The sequence below is a fragment of the Tenrec ecaudatus genome, chromosome 15 (genome assembly GCF_050624435.1).
Source record: "Tenrec ecaudatus isolate mTenEca1 chromosome 15, mTenEca1.hap1, whole genome shotgun sequence".
NCBI classification, from domain to species: Eukaryota; Metazoa; Chordata; class Mammalia; order Afrosoricida; family Tenrecidae; genus Tenrec; species Tenrec ecaudatus.
In genome coordinates this window covers 62,368,074-62,392,761 of record NC_134544.1, presented here as the reverse complement: position 1 = coordinate 62,392,761, position 24,688 = coordinate 62,368,074, and positions in this window count along the sequence as shown.

Below are 24,688 nucleotides of genomic sequence, written 5' to 3'. Positions count from 1 at the left end.
TAGAAGACTTGCCAGTTGTAGCACCAGTTGTGACTAGGGCTCCAGGGAGAGGATCTATGCTTAGTGCTGCCGTACGTGCTGCAGCAGAACGAGGAGACAATATAGGGGAGTTCAGTATGCTGCTCCCTGTGATTGAGCGACAGGATGCTCAGGGTAATCTGGTTAGAGATCGTACTCCAATTCCTTTCAAACAGTAAAGGAATTTATGCTTGCCTGTGCCCAGTATGGCCCAACCGCTCCTTTTACTCAATCTTTATTAGATACACTTTCCGTCGTGGTGCTTGCCTCTGCAGAATGGAAACAATTGACTTTTGAAGATGCAAACACTGCCTGCCAGTGAGATTTTTTTTTTAACATTTTATTAGGGGCTCATACAACTCTTATCACAGACCATACATATACATACATCAATTGTATTAAGCACATCTGTACATTCTTTACCCTAATCATTTTCTTTTTTTCCACTTTTCTTTTTTTACATTTTATTAAGGGCTCATACAACTCTTATCACAATCCATACATATACATATGTCAATTGTATAAAGCACATCCATACATTCCCTGCCCCAATCATTTTCAAAGCACTTGCTCTCCACTTAAGCCCTTTGCATCAGGTCCTCTTTTTTCCCCCTCCCTCCCTGGTCTCCCCTCCCTCATGTGCCCTTGGTAATTTATACATCATTATTTTGTCATATCTTGCCCTATCCGGAGTCTCCCTTCCCCCCTTCTCTGCTGTCCCTCTCCCAGGGAGGAGGTCACATGTGGATCCCTGCAATCAGTTCCCCCTTTCCAACCCACTCACCCTCCACTCTCCCAGCATCGCCCCTCACACCCCTGGTCCTGAAGGTATCATCCACCCTGGATTCCCTGTGCCTCCAGCCCTCATATGTACCAGTGTACAGCCTCTGCCCCATCCAGCCCCGCAAGGTAGAAATCGGATCATGGTAGTTGGGGGGAGGAAGCATCCAAGATCTGGGGGAAAGCTGTGTTCTTCATCGGTACTACCTCGCACCCTGATTGACCCATCTCCTCTCCTAAACCCCTCTATGAGGGGATCTCCATTGGCTGACACTTGGGCCTTGGGTCTCCACTCTGCACTTCCCCCTTCATTCAATATGGTATACACACACACACACACACACACACACACATATATATAAACATACACCTTTTTTTTTTTTGCATGATGCCTTATACCTGGTCCCTTTGGCACCTCGTGATCGCACTGGCTGGTGTGCTTCTTCCATGTGGGCTTTTTTGCTTCTGAGCTAGATGGCCGCTTGTTCACCTTTAAGCCTTTAAGTCCCCAGACACTATCTCTTTTGATAGCCGGGCACCATCAGCTTTCTTCACCACATTTACTTGTTCACCCACTTTGTCTCCAGCAGTTGTGTCGGGAGAGTGAGCATCATAGAGTTCCAATTTAATAAAAGAAAGTATTCATGCATTGAGGGAGTGTTTGAGTAGAGGCCCACGGTCCTTCCGCCACCTTAATACTTAACCTATAAATATAGACACATAGATCTATTTCCCCATCCTCCTATATATATTTGCATGTACATGTCTTTGTCTAGACCTCCATAAATGTCCTTTGACTCCTAGCTCTTTCCTCCATCTCCCTTGGCTTTCCTCCTGCCCTACTACCATGCTTCATCGCCACCTGGGCTAGAGTATACCTCTTCTCTAAGCAACCTTACCCTTGATCATTCCCCACCAGACCTGCCACTCCCTCCCCTCTACCATTTGGGGTCCCATGTTTTTCCCTTGTCCCTGTGTTTGGTAACACCACTTCCTTACCCCCCCCCACTCCCCCACCCCAAGTCCCCCGGAACTGTCGGTCCCATTGTTTTTCCTCCAGATAGTGAGATCTTTTACAAAAAAAGGGCAACCTGTCCGATTATATCAGACTATGCTTGGACATTGAACCTTCCTTTATTCAGGGGCTTGCTATAGCAGCTGCTTTGCAAGAAAAAACAGTAAAAGAGGGTTAATGATACTATGGAACTTATGGAAGCCCTGCAGCCTGGGCTCTCTTCCCCCTCTGCTATTCCAGTCAATACACATAAGATCATTTTAGACTTAAAAGACAGTTTTTACACTATCCCGTTGGATTTAAGTGATTGTAAAAGACTCCATCAACTTCAAAGAGCCTATGAAGAGATATCATTGGCTTGTTTTGCCTCATGGCATGGCCCCGACCCGGTATTAATATGGGGAAGAGGGCATGTTTGTGTTTTTCCACAGGATGCCGATGGAGCGCGGTGACTGCCTGAACCGTTGCTGTAGTTTGCAAACCATGCAGATGGTAATTTGCCTCAGAGTGCTTCTAGGGACATTGCACAGTGAGCAGTACTAGGCTAACGTTCCTGATTCACCACTCTTACATCCTGCTGTCTGGGAAGGTCTGGAAATTACGGTGTGGGTTAATGACTCACGCCCTCCCTGTACAAGGTGAAGAAAATGTAATCTTATCCACTCCGCAGTCTTTTTATCCTTGTGGACTGGAGACTCAAAAGTATAATAAAACCATATTGTGGACATCGTGTCTCACGGACAAGCCCATCTGGTATAACATCACAAAAGAGAGATATATCATCGATTGGTCTGACAACTAGGACAACACTAAAAAAAAATACTGCCAAAGTGGAAAATAGAAGCTACTTTGGGGGATGTGAAGCTTATGGGCCCTTCCTCCAGACCACAGGGAAATGTTACTGCCTGCGTACCATCACCTTATATACTTTTGGCAGGAAATATTAATATAGATCATGATGATTGTAAGTTTAACATGTCTTATAATAATTGTAATTTGTCTAATTGTATCACCTAGACCCCTGAAGGTATCGTCATTGCTATTTTGTATCAACCTTCTTTTGTTATGTTGCCAGTGAATATTACTGGGCCTTGGTATTCAGAAAAAGGGTTACAGGTATTAGAAGAGATTGAAAAAGCATTAACCAGACCTAAGTGTTTTGTGGGTTGGCTCATAGCAAGTATTTTAGCTATATTAAGTTTAGTTGCTACTGTTACTACTGCAGCAATTGTACTTTCACAAAACATACAAACTGCCCACTTTGTAAATGGATTATCCAAAAATGTGACTAATGTGTTGGGTACTCAAGAAGATATAGACAGAAAGTTAGAGCAAAAAGTAAATGCTCTTTATGACATGGTCATCTATTTAGGAGATGAGGTACAGGGGCTTAAGGCCAGGTCTACTCTACAGTGTCATGCTATATTTACAGTACAACAGCAGTCAGCATCGCTGGATTAAAGTGAAGAATCATCTTCAAGGTATTTGGCACAATGCTAATGAGTCTTTAGATTTATTACAACTCCAAGAAATATTAGCCATAAAAATGCTAGGTCTCTTGATTTTGATGTCACTAACGTTGCTGAGGGTTGGCTCCAGCATTTTTGAGACGCTTTCCTTTCGTTAGGAAGTCTCAGAGGCCTGCCTCACATGCTGTGTCCATGGTCACAGCAGGAGTATGTGTTTTGTTGATCTTATGCGTACTCCCTATGATACTGCGCAAGGTTATGGTTGAATTATTGGTCTTGAGAACAAAGCTTCATGAAGTGCACCTGCACAATTCGCCCCCTGCCAAAACGGGTGTAAGGCAGAGGCTGGTTAGTCAAAGACGGGTAAGATCGAGTCTGAGTCTCTCAACCAAAGATAGGTCATAGTCAACTGGAGGATTGTGACTGATGACGGGTAAGGGTGATTTCAGGACTCGAAAACCTAAAACAGGAAAGTCATCTGCCGACATTTTGAGTAAAAACGTCTTCAGTAAATAAAAAAGGGGGAGATGTTGAAGGCCATTAAGAGCCTTGAAATGGCTGAGAAGTCTCATGAACTATGTGTCAGTGTTTGCTGATTTCTTCTGTGACTTTACACTTTGAACAGACTGTCAAAGACAAGAAAGTATGCAAGGTCTGGTAAAAATAGGTGGTTTAATTTTCTCAAGGATGTCTGGCTTGGCAGAAGATAGATAGAGTTGCTATGTGTATCAAATATGCTCGCTTAACAATGAGATAATTAACCCCGGGTTGTTTCTGCATGGATAGAAGGAGTGTGCAGAATAAACTTGGGTGCTTCAGTCCGTCAGACTATTGCCCTCCCAATACTTTCTGTCTCTCTTTTTTTCAGACTGTTCGACTCGTCGGCTGGCTCCGACAGTAGCGGTTACATGTTTGGCTGGTTGAGCTGCAGTCTTCCTGGTCAGCAGTTTGCAACCACCAGTATCCCCTCAGGAGAAAGACTGGGCTTTCTACTGTTATAAATATTCTTGCAAACCCACAGGTGGGTCGCTATGAATCAGCATTGACCCGATGGCAGTACATGTGAGTCAGGACTGGCCCAGTGGCAGTGGGCTTGGTTGGGTTGGATTTATTTATGGAGGATAAGATTAGGTTGCAAGATAATGGATGATAGGTTAGCCAGGGGTCCTCAAACTTTTTAAATAGGGGGCCAGTTCACTGTCCCTCAGACCCATTGGAGGGTCAGACTATAGTTTTTTAAAAAACTATGAACAAATTCCTATGCACACTGCATATATCTTACTTTGAAGTAAAACAGATGGGGCAAAAACACCCGGCAGGCCAGATAAATGTCCTTGGCGGGCCGCATGTGGCACGTGGACCGTAGTTTGAGGATGCCTGGGCTAGACACTCACTGGGTTGAAGTTATAGGACCATGAATAGAAAGGCCATATACAAGCGATTCAGTGTGCTGCAGACACTATTTTTAGAAGAGTAAAGGGCTAGGAATAACAAGGGAAGTCCTCCGTGTGATGGAGTCACATAGCCATGACAATGGGCTCAGGCATCTTAAAGATTATGACCGCTATGCCTCTATGATACTTAAGATTGCCATGAGTAGAAGGTGACTTGAAGCAAGTAATCACAGGCTGGTGATCAACTCAGACAGAATGAGACAACTGTGGTCTCTGTGTATCTTCTTTTTCTTTGACAAGAGGGGCTTCTCAGAAAGGGATCCCTCTGCACCTGCAATGTGTATGTTTGCATTGTACCCTCTAAGTGGGACAGGGTGCCCTTTCCTGCAAGTTGAACAGTGAACAGCATGGCCAGTTGAGGTTTCAGCCAACGCACTTCCCCAGGAGGTGTTTCCGTGCAGAAGGTTGCCTGACTGGGTACGCAGCTGTCTGCTCTCAGCTTTCCTATTGCAATTGTGCATGACGAGACCACTAAGCACATATGTGACGACACTGGGTTTCACAGACAGCGCTGAAGGGTTTTCATCTGTGCTGTTCAAATTGTATATTTCAAAGACTGTGAGAAAACGGCACCAAGGGTCCATCTGGCCATACAAGGGAGAAGGAGAATCCATCGCACATCAGCTCAAGGCCAAGTGCCACAAGAAAGAGATCAGAGATGCTTCCCCCTTCCATCTTTCTTTACCTCGCCTGACACCATCCATTCCTTCCATGACACTCTTACTTCTCTGCTGGATTCCTCAATTCATCGCAATGACTACACAGAATTCACAGACCAAATTCACAATTATGAGGGTTTATGAGGGAAGTCAACAGGTCATGACAATACATAACCTGGTCAGTAAACACTAAAGATACAATATTTGGTTCATAGAAAAGATCCTCCTCAGCCAGCAGCCAAGACTCTGTCTCTGTTCCTTGGCTGCTCGGCCACATGGTCCCTTGGATCTTGCTTCTTGGGGTCAGAAAGCCCACTCGTTGCTCCATCTTCCAGTCACTTGGTGTCAGGTCTCTGAGGTGCAGGACCTCTACGCCTTCTCCCGGCAGCTCCCTTGTTTTCTCACAGAGTCTCTGTGCCATGGACTCTGGTGCCTCTGGTTTCTGCCTCTGCCACTGTAGGCGGAGATTTGGTGCTTCGCAAGTAGCTCTTCTTTTTTGATGGTCCCAGGATTCTCTCTGTTTTCTTCCAAGATGACTTCCTTACGCACTGAGGAATCATTTTGATGGAGGCAGGATTGTTGTTTTCTCAGACCGTACCCCCAAAAAACAAAAGGGGTGATTGATTCACTTGATTCATAGCCTATAATAAGGTGGAGACTCAGTTTACAGCCCATTTTAATCACGACCGTGAAAACCACTAAGCTCCCAGACATCCAGTCTATGGGGCCTCATGGTGACCCTGTAGGGCAGGGTAGAACTGCTCTGTGCATGTCCAAGGCTGTAACTGCTACTGGGAGTAGAAAAGGCCCATGGGCTGGGAATCGCTGACCTTTCAGATCCCAGGCCAACCTGTAACCACTGCGCCACCAGAGAACTTCCTCCGAAATGGGTTGTAACCACAAGCATGGAGCCTAGAATTTATAATAAAAGAGATTATGAATAGAAAAATTCCACTTTACCATATTAAGAAATTCCACTTCACTACACTTTATACTAATATATTCTACATATGAATCTGTGGAAAGGAGGGTCCAGGTGGATGAGCACACTGTGACTATTGAGTTTAAGAGCACAGCCTAAAGAGCATTCCCATCAGTGTAGGCTGACTCCTGTGTGGGCTTCCATCCAAACCCTTTGGGCTGCGAATAGGAGGCAAAGAAAGGATCGCTCTCCTGAAAAACATGAAGAGCTGAAAATACATCAAGGACTTTTGACTTCAGGTCATGATTCTTCTTCCTCTTGATTGCTACCAAAGTAGAAATGGAGATGAGAAGGGATCCCTTTGTGGTTTTCATGAACAGGTAGTATAGAAAATGCCCGGTGCTCCCCCATCCCAGCCACCTTGCCCCAGGAATACCCTAAGAGTCCCTGGGAGCCCCGTGACACCCTGAATTGCAGCAGAAATACAGAGTCAAGATGTCCGGTATTCATGAATCCCCCTGGCCTCCCAACAAGGAAAGATGCCAGTAGAGACATGAGATTTTCTTTTCTCAGCTTGACCCTTTATTTCTTTTTGTGGTGATATCTCATCCATTGTTGTTTAAATGCAGTGGGTCCCAATTCTATTGTCTTAGCTGAGACCTCCCACAGACAAGGAAAGACCCAGGCCCACCCAGTTCATTTATAGACAAAGGGAAACTGTTCTTCCCTTACCAAACACCTTTGTTGTTTTCAATGTATGGAACTGCCTTTGTTTTTTTCTTCTGTGCCTGTTTGTGCTTCTATTACTCCCTTACTCCATTTGGGGGGGAAATCCATTTGTTACATATCTGTTCTCAACCTTCACAAGCGTGAATAATACGCTCCCATTCCGCCTGGGACTCCTTCTCACTACACTCTCAAAGGACATACAGTTAGAAACGTGAGAGAAAAGTTCACTCTGTACAAGCCAAGAACAGGTAGTTGGAAAATACTACTCATTTATCTTCCATAATAGAGCCTGCAGGGATCTGGGGGACCCACTCAGCTGGCATAGGAGAGCCCAACATGGTTCCGCTGCATCATTTAACTGTGTGGCTGAGCAGAGCAGCTCCATAGCACATTTTCAAAGATCAAGGGCCTGGAAGTGGGTTAATGAAAATTTCCAAAAGTACTGAACTTGAAGATGGAATAGTCCTACAGAGCTGGTGATCACAGACACATTAAAAGTCTTATTTAAAATATTATTTTATGGTTACTATTTTTGTTGCCATTTTGTCTTTTTTTAAAGTTGTGCATAGCCATGAATATTAATAAAAATACCTATCCTCACGTTTAGGAATGTATAGTTAAGATTATGTTCACATATTAGCTCCAAAAGATGATTTCACTGATAACCAAATTACTTACTCATTGGTTATAAAAAATTCCTATATATTCATCAGATTCCTTGATCATCAGCTCTCCCACCCTCCTACACACACTGGGAACATGACATTCATGGAGAGAGAGAACTAACCATCTTGGGCTTGCTGGTTTCCTCCCATAGACTGCTTAACAACTTGCTGCTTCCACATCGACAGGGACAAAGACTTGAGACGGGAATGTTTTTCTAATACTAAGCAGCACATTTTTCTTGCATTTTGTACTGCCCTAAATTTGAAGGACGCTTCATTTGTCTCTATGATCTTGTATACACAACTTCCTGGTACATATTGTGTGAGAATTCCTAAGGGATTTGCCAAACTACATTTTCTCAACTAACTTGTTAAAATGAGCAAACATGGTGAGACTATAGACTACGGATATATAGGTGTATATATATCCTATATACACCTATATATCCGTAGTCTATAGATAAGAGTTCTCGCTTTTGAAAAGGATTAGTCTTCATGTGTGCAACAAGCGAATGGTGAGGCGGTGCGACCATGTGCCAATCATGGTACTCCAGGATCAGGAATCTTTATTATAGGTGAGTTCTGAAAATTCCTCATTTTATCCAGAGTCCACATGGTTACACTGGAAGAGGAGAGAGAGGCGGGGGTGGGGGGGGGAGTTTGCTTCAATCAGAAAGTACCTGATGTGGCCAAGATAGGAAGAGGATTAAAGAAAAAATAAATGAGTATTAGTTTGCTTGGGAGAAATAAATGGTACCGAATCAAGGACAAACCAGCAGTAGTAATGGACACAGAGGCTCTTAAGATGACCAATCACATTGTGCATGCAGTAAGGGGAGGAGAGAGAAAGGCATACTCAAGGCATAACCACGTAGCGCTGGGAGGGTAAAAAGCCTAACAGGCAGCCATCAAAAATGCTGACCTGAGGTTTCAAATGGAACTCCTTTTCAGACGGGGTATGACGCTCTATATCACCTTCTCCCACATGGTCTTTGTTCCCCCCAGTTGAACCCATTGAAGGAAAGAAAAAAGACAAAACCCTGGATGCTTTTCACTGACGAGCACCAAGGAGACGTGGCCCTATCGCTTGCTACCTGAATCTCCCCCCGCATTGCTCCCCACATCTATATTTTTCATCTGCAAGCAATAATTATCATTCCATTGATATAAGGCAGGGTCATTGTTAGATTCCAGGTTCTGATTTTAATGCTTGAATGAGTCTGTGGAAGCAGTACACAGAAGTCTCTTGAGAGTGTAACCACCCCTATTGAATAAAGGCAACGATACCCACAGGCAAACTGAAGGCTGTTTGAATTGGGGGAAAATCGATATACCAAGCCAAAATATTCGACCATGAAAAAAATTCTTGACACTTTTCAGCTGAAAGCCCTTTCTTTACAATAAAACAATGTGTCCTAAAAGCTTGTCAAAAGGCAAATATGTTACCAAGGAGGGAAAGTATTCGAAATGAATCCAATTTACTAATCTAGTATCAGGGATTAACTTTTCAGATTATAAAATCGTCTTTTTCAAAGACACTGTCCTAAAAGACTAAAATACAAACTTGTTTGGAATGGAGGATACGGGTTAAGAAAGGAGACAGCACTCAAAATGTGCACCTAACGCACACTGTCTGAGCTGTCCAACCTATCAGGAGTTTTCCTGCATCTTAGTTAGTCCCTGCTTCTAACAACTATAATTGACAGAGTTTCATGAGCTTGGCTGACAGGTAAGGTAATGGAGGCACAGCCATTTTCAAGAACTGCAATTTGGTAATTGGCCACAGAGCCAAGTGCTCTGGGGTTGCCATCCATTCACCTCTGGCATGTGGAAACCTTACGGAGCACAGGAGAAAGCAGCTCATGGCGTCTCCAAGGGCATTGGAATGCGGTCGTCTGTCCTGGTGGCAACTGTGTTGTACCTCTCAACCGAGCGACTCGCCGGCCAGCACTATGCTGGGAAACGTTTGTTGTGATTCCAAGGGTGATATGAGGAAGACGTGGCATCAGGATTGGAGGAAGGCTTATTAACAGCCTGCAATAGGCAGATGACACACCTTCTTGCTGAAAGTGAGGACTTGAAGCGCTTGCTGACAAAAACCAAGGATTACAGCCTTGCTTCAACTTCAAGAAGAGCAACCTCTTCACAACTGGTAACATCATGATAAATGCAGGAAAGATTGAAGTTGTCAAGGATTTTCACTTGCTTGGATCCACAATCGATGCTTACGGAAGCGGCACTCAAGAGATCAGACACAAGGCATCGGGTAACTTTGCCAAACAAGAACTCTGGAAAGTGTTGAAAAGCAAGAGTGTTGCTTAGAGGACCAAGGTGCACCGGACCAAGCGTAGTATTTTCAGTCGCCTCATAGGCATGTGAAAATTGGACGCCGAATAAGGAGGCCTAAAGAAGAATCGGCTCATTTGAATTGTAGTGCTGGCGAAGAAGACCGAGACCCTCCTGGCTGCCAGAAGAGCAAGCACATCTGTCGTGGAAGGAGGAGTGTCCGAATGCTCCTTAGAAGTCGCGATGGCGACACTCTGTTGGACATGTCTCAGGAGAGACCGGTCCCTGGAGAAGGCCACCGTGCTCGGTAAGGTTGCGGGGCAGTGACAAAGAGGAGCAACCTTGACAGGACTGGCACAGGGGCTGCCACAATGAGCTCGACCTTGAGAACAAGTGTGAGGCTGGCACAGGGCCACGCAGGGTTCATCCTATTGCACACAGGGTCACTGTGAGTCAGAACGGACTAGATGGCACCGAGCAACAACAAGTTGTAAGTAGATTTCCAGGTCTTGCTTAATAGTCTGGAAGTTCAGATGAGACTTGTCCTTCATAAGAGACTCTGCTACGACTTAAAATACCAATGACATCGTTTTCAGCATCAAAGAAATAGCAAGGCAAGCTCTGGTTTCTTAGGATACAAATCCAGGGTTCCACCAACTAGGGGCACAGGGCAGCGAACTACCAGTGCATTCAGAAACATAATTCAGTAACAACTGCTGCTATTTCTCAATTTTCCAAACACCCCCGAGGAAGAGAACAAGGTGAAGAAACTGCAGACTCCAACAATCTGAGCCACACGTCAGGCCTGAGTAGAGAGAGACTTCTGAGCGAGATACAACATAAAAAATGGCATTATAACTTTCTTGAGTGATAGAAATGCTCTGTATCTCCACCAGGCTACTGGTGATACATTTGTCATAATTCCTCCAATAGTACATTTAAGAACTGTACCACATACAATTAGAATATGAAAATGAGAAAATGAGTCCTGGCCTTTTTTTTTTCTCCCCGCCTCCTGGCCTTTTCTTAACGTGAACACTTCTTTCTTCTTAGGTCAGAGCAAAGTAAAACAATTTTCTCAGTTGCGGGACTATGATATATCTTTAATACTTGTACATAACTACTGTAGAGCTCAAGAAAATACATTATTAATAACACTGGAATTTGTGCTCTTCCGGTATTTTATACCTGAGTCTAGTGACAACCATGGCATGAATTTATGCATAAAAATGCTTGTGTGATGACAGTCCAAATAATATAATGCAAATAAATGTTAATTTGATAAGCATTAATTTATGACCTAGAATCCATAATTCATGTATTCTTTGAATGTCAAATTCATTTTAAAATAATGCTAATCAGATTCTTTTTAAAGCCTAAATTTGCCAAAATAAGACTTGTAGTGCAATGTTTTTAGAACAATGTAATTATCGTGGTCTCGTACAGTTGCCTATTAATTGACTATTGAAACTGAAAAGCATTCTCATAATTAATCCCGTGCCATTTTCCAATTACAAATTTGATATAGTGAAACTGATGTGTCTTCAAAAGCAATTGAAAGTAAGAGTTTGCTGTAGGAAATGTGCTATTTTCTGAGCCAATCTCGGATGGTGGCCTGATCAATAGCTTGTTTTAAACCCTACGCACAGAGGGAAGGAAATGCAAGTAGCGTGCAAGCATTCTTTGAAGCCCATCTTGGAACGGGTTTAAAATGATGAATTGGAGGGGGAGGAAGACACCCAGTGTGGTTAGATATACTATGGAGTTTATCCAGACGGCTCAAACGTTTGTCTATGCCCTGAAGCTGAACAATATGCCCATGGCAAGTGAAGGGTCAGTACTCCTTGAAGTGCTAGAGTCACCGTATACTGTCCAAGATGACCAAGCACAGGGAAAAGCAAAAGACGGGACACTTAGACAATGTCATGATGCCCACCTGCTTCTATCTGATGAGCCCAAGATCCGTCATTTGTCCAAAGGAACCACAGAAATGACGTGTCTGACTTTGTATTTCAGCATAAAAGCTCAGAGAACACAAAAGAGTCTGAAAAAAGAGTGGGAATGAGAGGACTGATTTACTACAATTAAAGTATTACTGAAGAAATGGCAGGAGGGTCACGAGTGACCTCCTCCAGCTATTCAAAGGGGAGGAGGATTCAACTCCATCCCAGCCCAAGGCTGGATTCTCCTCTCCTCTTCAGCCTCCATCCTATTCTGTTACCAAGGGTCCCTCCCATGGCACTCTACCCCTCTCTTGGATTTGATAAGCCATTGCAAGGGCCAGAGACAACTCAGACAACACTCACAGCTCTGGGAGTTTCTTATGAAAGTTAACAGGTTACCACAGTCAGGATCAGAACCCACTGAGGTCAGTCCTATTGTCCACAATGGCTCTTCTCGGCCATGCCACGAGGCACAGTCCTCTGCCAGTGTCCTGCTTGAGCAAGTCTTACAGAGCTCTTTCAGCACTGATAAATGTCCACAGGGTACCCCACTCTGCAAGCCAGCCTCCTGCCCCAAAGCACTCAGCGTCACCCATTCTGTGAGCTGGGAATCCTACTGCTCTGTCTCATGGTCCTGGTGATGTGCCCCTCTGGTGTCTCTGCTACCACCAGCACGTCATGCAAGGATCTTGCATCGTGGATCCACTAGTGGCTCTTCTTTCCTGATGGTCGTGGGATTCCTCTCTCTCCCTGCTTGCGAGAGGGCTCGCTTATATCCAGGGAATGGTGAAACTGACCAGTCCCTGGGTTAGAGTCCTCTACTTCTTAGTTGTATGCTCCCAACTAGTCATTTGTTGGGAGTTAGAAAGCTTAATGGGTTGAAGAGGCCAAGTAATGGCACTTCACTAAAATTGTTGTGATTGTTGTTAGGTGTCCCGTGAGTCAGTGCCAAGCCATAGCAACCCAAGCACAAAAGAAGGACCACTGCCCAGCCCAGCACCATCCTCACAACAGTTCCTGCGCTCGAGCCCATTGCTGCAGCCACTGTGTCAACCTATCGCCTTCATCTGGTTGGCTGCCCCTCTACCAAATATTATGTCATTCTCCAGGGTCTGGTTGCTCTTGACAACATTTCCAAAGTATGTGAGATGAAGTTTCGCTGTCCTTGACTCGTAAAGAACATTCTGGCTGTACTTCTTCCAAGAAAGATCTGTTCACGTTTCGGCAATTCATGGCACTTTTAATGTTCTTTGCCATCAGCATAATTCAAAGTCATCAAATCTCTTTTGGTATTCCATATTCAGTGCCCATATTCAAATGCATGTGAGGCAATTGAGAGGACCATGGCTCGGGCCAGGTGCACCTTCGTTCTCCAACAGCCTTGCTTTTCAATATTTTCAAGAGGTCTTGTTCAGCAGATTCACCCAATGCAGTGTGTCCTTTGATCTCTTGACTGTTGCTTCCATGAGCATTGATTGTGGATCCAAGCAAGTGAAAATCCTGGACAACTTCAATCTTTTCTTCATTTATCATGATGTCGCCTATTGGTCCATTTGTGAGAATATTTTTCTTCTTTAAACTGAGTTGTAATTCATAGTGAAGGTTGTAATCCTTAATCTTCATCAAGTGTTTCTTCATCAAGTGTTTCAAGTTCTCCGTACTTCCCATAAGAAGGTTGTGTTGTCTACAGACTGCAAGTTGTGAATAAGCTTTCCTCCCATCCTGATCCCAGATTCTTCTTTACATAATCCAAATTCTCTGATAATTTGCTCAGCATACACACTGAATTATTATGGTGAGAAGATACAACCCTGATGCACACTATTCCTGATTTGAAAACATGCCGTGTTCATTCATTTGTTTTGCTCCCACTATTTCCTCTTGATCCATATACAAGTTCTGCATGAGAACAATGAAGTGTTTCAGAATTTCCACTCTTCTCAAGGTTACCCATAAGTTCTTATGACAGCACACAGCTGATGTCTTGGCATAGTAAATAAACACAAGTAAACATCTCTGTTATTTTCTGCTTTGAGTCAAGATCCATCTGACATCCCTTGTTCCACGTCCTTTTCTGAATCCAGCCTGAATCTCTGACAGTTCCCTGTCAATGTAAGGTTGTTGGAAGATCTTCAGTAAAATTTTACCTGCAGGTGATATTATATTGTTGTCTAATTTGAGCATCCTATTGGATCACCTTTCTTTGAAATTGATACAAATCTTTGAACTTGTCCAATCAGTTGACCAAGTAGCTATCTTCCATTCTTGTCACAGACAAGGGAGCACTCCCAGTGCTTCATTGGTTTATTGAAACTGACTTTTGGGATCCCATGAAACCCTTGAGCCTGGTTTTTGGCTAATGATTCCATTGCAGCTTGAACTTCTTCCTTCAGCACCATTGGTTCTTGCTGTTATGCGACCTCTTGAAGTGGTTGAATGTCAACCAGTTCTTTTGGAACAGCGACTCTGTGTGTTCTTCCCCTCTTCTTTTGAAGCTCCCCGAGTGCTCATTCTTTCCCCTAGAATCCTACATTGTTGCAAATCCAGGTCTGGGTTTTTTCTTGAGGGCTCCTTCAGTTTAAGATATGCTGAGTGTGTTTTTCCTCTTTGGGTTTTCTGTTTCGCTGACTCTAGGTCTTTGCACAGTTAATTGTGATATTTTACTTTATCTTCTTGATCTGCCCTTTGAGATTTTCTCTTCAGTTCTTTTGCCCTTTGCAATTTTATCTTCAACGCCATGATGTGATCATTTTTTCTGCTCTGATCATTTCTTTTCCCCTGTCTTTTCAATAACCTTTTGCATTCTTCATGAATGATGTTCTTGATGTCCTCCCACAACTCATCAGGTTAGTGCTCAATACCTCAGATGTTCTTGAAATCCAGATGATAGACTCAAGGTTGTATTTTGGCTTTCGTAGGCTTGTTTTCATTTCTTCATTTTCAATCTGAACTTACATCTGAGTGATTGAAAGTCTGTTCCACATCAGCCCTGGCCTGGTTTTGACTAATGATATTGAGCATACATTGAATAATAGTTTTATTGATTGGATTTCCTTGAATTTGGATAGATATAATATGTGGGTTCTAAACCAATAGGACAGAAAAGGTGAGAAATGATTGATAGATTAGGAGGCAATGTACAAAACACAGGGTGTTGTCCAAGTCGTAGAGTGAAATTTCAGCTGTGTGCGCATAGTCTCATGGACAACTAGAAAGGAACAATTGTTGTTTTTTCCATTTAACCTCAGGGAATGATAGCTAGTGTTTTTTCAAGCACAGAACTGTTCCCACTGTCCTAGCTGCCAGCAAACTGGGTTCAGGGATGATGGGTGGGGACAGAGGCTAGGAAATAGGATATTTGGATTTGAAACTGTGATTTGCTACTATGGTATTTGATTCTGAGCCCTTGCTGCATCTTGGGAGATTCTATTTTCCCCTCTGCTCCTTGAGATAACAAATTAGATGCTTTGTCAAGCCCTTGCTACTCTGATATTTGATATTGATGCCCTTAAAAATAGGAAAACGAACCCTGAAACAGCCCTGGATAAACAAAAACACTGTTTTAGCATCAAAATACATTCTCCTTAGGCTACTTCACAGAGTCTCATCACCCTGCACTTGCTTCTATTTACATCTTCTTGAGCACATTCTAATCAACAGTTTTCATTCAACTTCTCTTAACTCTCAAGCCCCTATTTCTTCCTTCAGGTCAAACCCAATGTTCTTTCCAAGTCATGAGACCTTTTCTATAAATTTGGATGGCCTTGTGCCATTCAATTTTAGTAAGCAGGGCATAAGGTCGCGCCATTAACTTCTCTGTTCAATCATGAAAATTAAATTTAAGCCCCCCACATACATACCCTCTTCCATTACCTAATATGCAAAATTTGTTTGAAAGGATTACAATAGCAATGGCAGATAAATGAGTAGTAATAAATAAGGGATCCTGGAATAATCATAGAACATTACAACATTTCCAGTACAAACCTTTTTTTTTTTGTCTTACAATTGCAATGGCTACTCTGTTAGGCCTCATGCCAGTTCCTTTTACAGAATATTGAAGTGGATCTGTTGAAGTTTAATGTGCTTGATTAGATCTTACACCAGTCACCTTCCCCCACAAGCAAGTGTCAAATCCAACATTACTTTTAGAAATTAAGGTTGAAATCTAAGATAGAGAATGCCCTAGTCACTTACATTACAAAAACGCATCTCCTAAATAAAATTATAAAGTCAAAGCGTACAATAAGGCTGTCATTTCATTTAAATTGTAGCCATATTGCTCAACTAGTTCTAAAACCACTCAAGATCTGCTTCTTATTTGATAAATGGGTACATGCACATATAAAACTTAAAATATTAATCTACATAGTCACACATCTATACACAAGTAAGCCTAGAGATATGTCAACCTTACATATGTAAAAGGGTCACGGAATTTCTAAATATTCTAGTATTTTCTGGTTCAGTAAACCCTAAGAAACTGCATTTGGACAGGTATCATAGGGATTCTGAAACTGGGCCTCCAAACTTTTAGAAAACAACCATCTCTATTTCAGACAATATTTCTATTTCATTGAAATGATTCCTTCGTATTTACTGTTTATGATAGTCTTTTCTTTTAAATGAATCTTAAAACCAGAACAAATTTTACCATCAGAAATTGTAGCAACACCTCAGTCTTGGGAGACAGAAGACTCACAAATGGCGCCAGCAGGGCCGCAAACCGCCAGAGCAGAGGTATGAACTGTGCGTTTCCTTAGAGAGGGAGGGAACCAAGTTATATTCTACTAATTTGCTTCAACACCTCAATTTTCACATCTCCCTATCTAGCCACCAATAAACCATTGCTCGTTGCTAAAATAAATTACATAAATAAATAATAAACACAAATGTTTAAACCATTCTGTGGTGACTTGCGTGAACGGCGACAGAGAAAATTCATTTCCATTCAAAATTTCACCAGATGTGTTAGTGTCCGTACGTACAGCTTTATTGGAACACGGTCACACTCGTGTGTACATGTATGGCCAAGGCTGCTTTTGAACTGCAAGGGCAGAGTTGCGTCCTGACAGCCCACATGGCTTCCTGAACCTAATAAATATTTACTCTCTGGCCCTTTAAGTCAGTGCTTGTGAGCTCAGCAAGGTTTTCCCACTTATTGACATTTTGGGCTTCTTCAATGCATTCCCAAGTGGCCTTTTGCGTATTCTCAGCATGGACCTCACACCGTAAGTGAAGAAAGCATCCATGGAGAATCTCCGTCCACGTTTCCGGCTGTGCTGTGGGTTGCAGTCCTTAAAATGAAACCACACTCTTCCCAGCTGCTTCCCATCTTGAGCGTTGCGTTGGTTCTCCTTCTGTCCTGCCCTCGGAGCTTTAGCCCTGGACAAATGCTTCCCCTTTGATGCTGTATGATTTATTGTAGTAACAATGGCATGCCTTCTTGGTTTCAGCACCCACCCTATGAGCCTGTCTATTATTTGGCTGAAAGTTGAGTCATGGAGGTGAGTTTGGGTCCAGGCCTGAAGACTGATTAAGGGTCACCTTCTTGGGAATTCTGCTAGTCTGGTAGATCCCTAAAGCTGAGTTTTCTGGGTTGGTTGGTTTTGTTTGTTTTTTTTTTAATGATTTTGAATTTTGTTTCCCATTTAAAGACACTTGTCTAGTAGTTGCTACTTTGGTAGTAGTGCACCACTGTAGTCCTGTGTCTGGAGGGTGGAGTAACGAGAGAAAGTGGGGTCATGAGCTTGTGCTTATTGGTCATGAAAAACAGCTACAGGTTGGGTGAGCAGGGGTTTGCAGCAGTACTGCTTGTATCACACCTCGTTGGAGTGGGTGCCCACGAGTAGGGCAGGAACCTGGTGCATGCAACACATATGTGTGCGCCTCTGCCTTCAGCAGTGCGGACAGGTGCCGTCTTCAAGGTACTGAGAATGTGATTTGTCAATCGCATGGATGTCCTAAGTCTTCTTACGAAGGTTTCTGGCCACCACCGTGCTGAGCAAACTGCATGGGATGAGGTGACAGAGGTTTGCTCTACCACTGAGGTGCTGGGGGCTGTGAGTAGCCTTACCTCTCATCACAGAGAAAGTATGGTGGCGAGGCAGGAGGAAAATGTGCTGCTCTGTTCACAATTCACCGATGTGGACCTGGCCCAATTGTGGGCAGATGTAGCCAATTACCCAATTCCTAAGCAGGCTTAATCAAGTATGGAGCAGATCCCCAGAGTCCTACTTCTTCAACAGACCCCACTCAGCTTTCCCCTCCATGTAGGCCTCAATCCAAACTAGGACGGCTGTCAATTAGTGAGCTGCTTTATCACCCTTCCGTGGCTCTCTTCCCTCCCTGCATTGTCTATGCCACCAGTGCTCCAGCCCAGTGCACTTTCCTCTCCACGATCCAGCTTTTAGTGTGCTCTTCCTGTTCCGCTCATACCCTTCCCATACCGTGTCTCTCCCCAATATGGATTCCGTGAAGTTGGTTTCTCCTCACCTGTGTGTGCGCGCGCATGCGTCTTAGAGTGATCAAATGCGGTGTGGCTCCTGCTCCATCGTTCTCCTCAATCTCTGTTTTTGTTTTGTCTGTTTTTCTAAATGATGCTTAATTCGGTTCTTTAGCGTCATGTTTGATGCCGAGAGTTCCAGGATTATCTTTTGTATGGGTTTCCTTTGGTTTGGTTTTGGTCTCTTTTGAGGAAGGACTGGATGGAGTGTGTCTTTTCTCTGGGCTCAGAACACTTAGAATTTAGACACGCTTGGTTCTTTGAAGCTTCATTTTTATTAATTCGCCCACTATGCTCATTGAAATACCATTTTATTTTTATATTTCTTACTACTTTATAGCAACGTCGTGCTTTTTCATTGAATGCTACATTTCATTTTAATATGAAATGTAATATAGATGAAGTGCCATTATCATCATATGAATTCAAGCCTAAATATCTGGAATGGTAAGTTCTTCTGCCTGCTGGGCCTTATGTCTTCTTTTCTACCTAAGATTTACACATCCCAAACCCACGGCCCTCAAGTCTATCCTGACTCATAACAACCCTGGTAAGAGTTTCTACTCCTGCAAAGCGGTGCAGTCTTGAAAACCCACAGGCACAGTTCTACTCTGTCCTATAGGATTGCTACGAGTTAGAATTGACTCAATGGCAGTGTGTGGATATTTACATATACATACCTCTAAAGGACTCCAAGTTCAACATTGAAAACCATTGCCTCTTTGCTGTCCCTACCATCCCATTCTCTCCATCGTGTCTAATGAAAGGCACAGGCAGTTAAGTCCAAAACTTGACATTCTTTTAAAATCTCACCGGAAGACTAGTCGGGATCGTGCAAATAAGGACTAGAAAACTCAAAAGGTAGATTGACCAATTTTGGCATTCTTTTTAGTATAAGTGAGCCTTCTCAGAAGAAGCAGGAAGAGAGGAAACAACTACAGTGAGCAAAGAAAGCCCCATGCCTGTGTGAGATCACTGCATGTAGAATAGATGCAGGAGGGACTGTGACGAAGGAGCTATGGTGGCAGCAGAGACTATGAGACAGAGTGGCTGGCTCCCCAACCCATAGAATGAGGAAAGCTCCTTCAGGCAGGAGGCTGATTTGCAGAGTGGGAGGCTCTTTGGACATTTATTAATAACTAAAAGAGCTTTCTAACACCTGAGCAGGCCAGAGACTAAGGCCCTGCTGAGAGATCAAGGATCAAAGAGAGAGAGACGCTTGCCAGTATGGCTAGGAAGAGGCACTGCAAACAAAATGATTGTGTTCGTAAGTTTTCTGATCCTGGTGATATAACCTGTTAATTTCCCTAACAAACTCCGTAAATCATGAGTATTGTCCATGAGCTCTGTGTGACCATTGCAAAAAAGCATCAAACCCAACATGGAAGTACAGTGTTCTGGGAGGAACAGTTGGTGTCAGACCAAGCTGAAGAAATTTGGAGCATGGAAGCACATCTGACCTTAGCCTCATAGCAAAATTCTTGAGAAATTGTGTCTGAGGGGCCAGTCCCAATCCCAACTACATGGACAGACCCCCTCCCCACAAAAGAATTCACTTCAGAGGACAGCACTGAAGCTACAGCTCAGGGAGAGGGACATATCTGATTAGAGCACACAGGAGCAAACAAAGGGAGAGGAAGAGAGAATGGAACACATCCTGGCCCACCAAACCCTGAGGACAATATTCCCACTCAGAGCAGCCCAAGCACAGAGAGGACCATAGGGCTGGCCCCACTAAGAGACACGACATCCCTCACTGTCCCATAGTACTACAGTGGACAACACTGGATACACAGTGTGGGAATTATGCTTGATCTGACCCCACCACACTGAGGCAAAACACTAAGGGCATGCAACAGAACAGCAAGGGGAACAGAGCAACGAAATCCCCCAGGGAATACCAAAAATAGACTGGGGCCAGGGCATGGCACCCCATCAGACTCCACCAGAAAACACTCCTGAAGGTCAACAAACAGATCTTGAACTGTTTACGGGGTTTTCCATTTTTTGTTGTTGTTTTCTTTATCTTTTGTTGCTTTGTTTTGCTCTGTCTTGTTTGTATATATTATTATCTCTGCAAGTCTATCTAGATAAGATAGGCAGGATAAACAATTTAGAGGAGAAAACAACTGGACCAATGGTTCTGGGAGGACATAAGAGAAGGGGAAGCGGGGGAAAGGAAGTGGGTGTTAACAAACCCAGGGACAAGGGAACAACAAGTGATTCAAAATCAATGGCTAGGAGGGTGTAGGAGGCCTGGTAGGGCATGATCAGGGACAATGTAACCAAGAGGAATTCCTGAAACCCAAAAGAAGGCTGAACATGATAGTGGGACAAGAGGAAAGTAAAAGGAAATAGAGGAAATAACTAGGGGACAAAGGGCATTTATAGAGGTCTAAATATAGGCATGTACATATGTAAATATATTTATATATGACAATGGGGAAATAGTTCTATATGCATATATTTATAGGTTTAGTATTAAGGTAGCATATAGACATTGGGCCTCTACTCAAACATACCCTCAATACAAGAACACTTTGTTCTAGTAAACTGGCATTCTATGATGCTCACCTTCCCATACGATAACTGAAGACAAAGCAGGTGCATAAGCAAATGTGGTGAAGAAAGCTGATGGAGCCCGGCTATCAAAAAATTTGGCATCTAGGGTCTTAAAGACTTGAAGGTAAACAAGTGGTCATCTAGCTGAGAAGCAACAAAGCCTACATAGAAGAAGCACACCAGCCTGTGTCATAACAAGGTGTCAATAGGATCAAGTATCGGACACCAAAGAACAAAACAATCACATCATTGTGAATGAGGGGGAGTGGGGAGTGGAGACCCAAAGCCCATCTATAGGCAACTGGACATCCCCTTACAGAAGAGTCGCGAGAAGGAGACGAGCCAGTCAGTGCAGTATAGCACCAATAAAGCATTCAACTTTCTTCTAGTTATTAAATGCTTCCTCCCTTCTCCCCCACCACTATCATGATCCCAATTCTACCTCACAAATCTGGCTAAACCAAAGCATGTACACTGTTACAGATAAGAGCTAGAAACATAGGGAATTCAGGACAGATAAAGCCCTCAGGACCAATAACGAGAGTAGTGATACCAGGAGGGTTAGGGGAAGGTGGGGGGGGGATGAGGGAACTAATCACAAGGATCTACATATAACCCCCTCCCTGGGGCATGGGATGGACAACAGAAAAGTGGATGAAGGGAATCATTGGTCAGTGTAAGACATGGCAAAATAATAATAACAATTTATAAATTATCAAGGGTTTGTTGATGAGGAAAAGTGAGAGAGGGAGGGGAAACATGAGGAGCTGATACCAAGGGCTCAAGTAGAAAGCAAATGTTTTGAGAATGATGATGGCAACAAATGTGCTTGGATGGATTGTGGATGGATGGATTGTGATAAGAGTTGTATGAGCCCCCAATAAAATGATTTAAAATCAATAATTAGTTAAAATTTTAAAAAGAAATGTAAACTCTACCTAATTTACTGTGGTAGTTACATAATTTCATATCAACTTGAATATATATAAAAGTGTAGGGGTGGATTTTAGCCTGTCAGTCAGGTATCGATGAGATGATTTCATTGGGAGGCTCGGCCAAGATATGCAGCTCTCTGGAGGCTGGCCTCTCTCTCTGCCTTCACCTGCCTGCTTGCTGACCACCCTTCATGGTACTGGAGCCCGGGCATGTTTCCCACCAGCCTCGGATCCACATGACTTTGAAACCACTGGCCTGGTACCTTCCAGCATTCTGCATTCATTGCACGGGGCTGCGCGAATCTGAAGAGGAACTTATTGACTGGGATCTTCAGACTTAAGGACTTTTTGGACTGGGCTGAAATGGTTTCTTGATATATAAGAATTTCTTAACATAAATAACTCTCATCCATAAATGGGTGTCATTGGATTTGTTTTTGTAGTCAACTCAGTCTAACACACAATTTTTTAAAAACTGTAGAAAAAACCCAGAAGGGATTGTGGTGAAAGATAATTAGAAGAGACCTATGGATTTAATGAAGAGATTGCCAAGACTCTTGACCAGCTAATTTGCAGGATAGAAGTAGGAAACATGGTAACTTAAGAAATCCTTTTGGAGTCCCAATAAACATCATTGATTCCAAAATTTAACTTTTCAAAATACAGTCCGTTTACTAAACTAGTTTATAAAGCAATTTACATGTCTAGAGCATTGTTATATACGATAAAACCATCAGACAACAATTAGTGCACTTTAATTGCTGAGAATAGTCAGAGAATGAGAGCAAGAGAGCCCACCACCACCACCACCATTCTGAGGAGATTTTGGACCTAGTCAAAGGGCAACTCCCTGTGAATTAACCTCAGAAATTTAACACTGCAGCTATTATTGGGTTCCACAGTGACAGTTTCAACTCGTGGTGACCCTGTGTTCAACAGAAGGAAACATTATCCTGTCTTCCTCACACTTATGTTGAGCCCATTGTTGCAACCACTGTGCCAGCCCATCTTGTTGAGGGCCTTCCTCCTTTTTACTGGCCCTCTAGCAAATATGGTGTCCTTCTCCGGGGATTGGTCTTCCTGATAATGTGCCGAAAGTATATGACATGAAGTCTCACAATGCACTTAAGAAAACTCTGCGCAACTTTCAAAACAAATGTCTTTGTTCTTTTGACAGTCCTTGGACGTTCAACCTTCTTCACCAAAACCATAATTCAATGCATCCCTTTTCCTGCGGTCTTCCTGATCCAAGGATTTTATTTTGCTTGGATCAATAATCAACACTCATCGAAGCAGCAGTCAAAAAAATTCACACTGTGCATGACATTGGGCAAATCTATATAAGACATCTTTAAAGTGTTGAAGAGCAAGGAGGTCACATTAAGGAATAAGGTGCACCTCACTCTTGATCTTTTAAATTGTCTCATGCTTGTGAAAGGTGGACAATATTAAAGAATAACAATGTGGAGGGAGAGGGGAGGGAAAGGTAATTGGACAGTCACAGCCCCCACGCAAAATCAGATAATAATTATAAGGTCTGGAAGGGGAGACACCAACACTTAGAGCTGCTACACTATGTTCTTTATACTGTTTTCAAAAAGACAGTTGAGGCATGCAAAGAAACAGAAAGCATACCTTATACCCCAGGAGTCATAAAGCAGGCGATAAAATCTTCCTGCAAGAGTGACTAAATAAGATACTAGATTCACCAGAAAAAGAATTCATCGTAACAATTTTAAATTTGTTCACAATATGTTCACATATACAGGAAGCTCAATATTTTCCAAGAAGAATACACCAGAGAGATCCACAAGCAAACACCAACTCAAAAGAACCAAATTCACTGTCATCGAGTAGATGCTGCCTCATAGTGACCCTGTAGAATAGGGCAGAATGGCCCCTTTGAACTCTGAGACTGTAACATGTGCTCTTCTGTTCTTGCCCTCAGAGTAGCTGGTAGTTTCCAACTGCTGGCCTATTGGATAACAGTCCAATGTGTAATCACTACACCACCTGGGATCCTGCCACATAGTAAAAATGCTGAGTCAAAAGCAAAGGGGAAAACAATCATGAACAACAGCAAGAGAGAAATGACATGACCTCAACAGAATTCTAACAAGCTTAACAGCTAATTTCCTAGCAGAAATTACGGAGGTTAGAAGGTGGTAGGATAACATGGTTAGAATGTTCAAAAATAACCGGACAACCCAGAAATCAATATCCAAGAAAGCGATCTTTCAAAAATGAAAGCAAAATAGAGACTTCCAGGTAAACTAAAGCTAAAAAATTTTTTGGAAACTGACCTACATTACAAGAAATACTAAAAAACCTTCTTCAGACTAAAGACAAATGACTCTGAAAAGTAATTTTAATACACATACACATGCACAAAAAACCCTCCAGCTCACTCTCCCTACACAACTGCTGAAGCCAAAGTGGGTGAAAAAGTAAATGTGGTGAAGAAAGCTGATGGTACCGGCTATCAAAAGAGATAGTGACTGGAGTCTTAAAGGCTTGAAGATAAACAAGCAGCCATCTAGCTCAGAAGCAACAAAGTGCACATGGAAGAACACACAAGCCTGTGTGATCGAGTGGCCCCGTAGGGATCAGTTATCAGGCATCAAAGAACAAAAAATCATATCATTGGCTGCACATCTCCATGATAGGATCACTGAAGACAAATGGGTGCATAAGCTAATATGCTGAAGAAAGCTGATGGTGCCCGGCTATCAAAAGAGATAGTGTC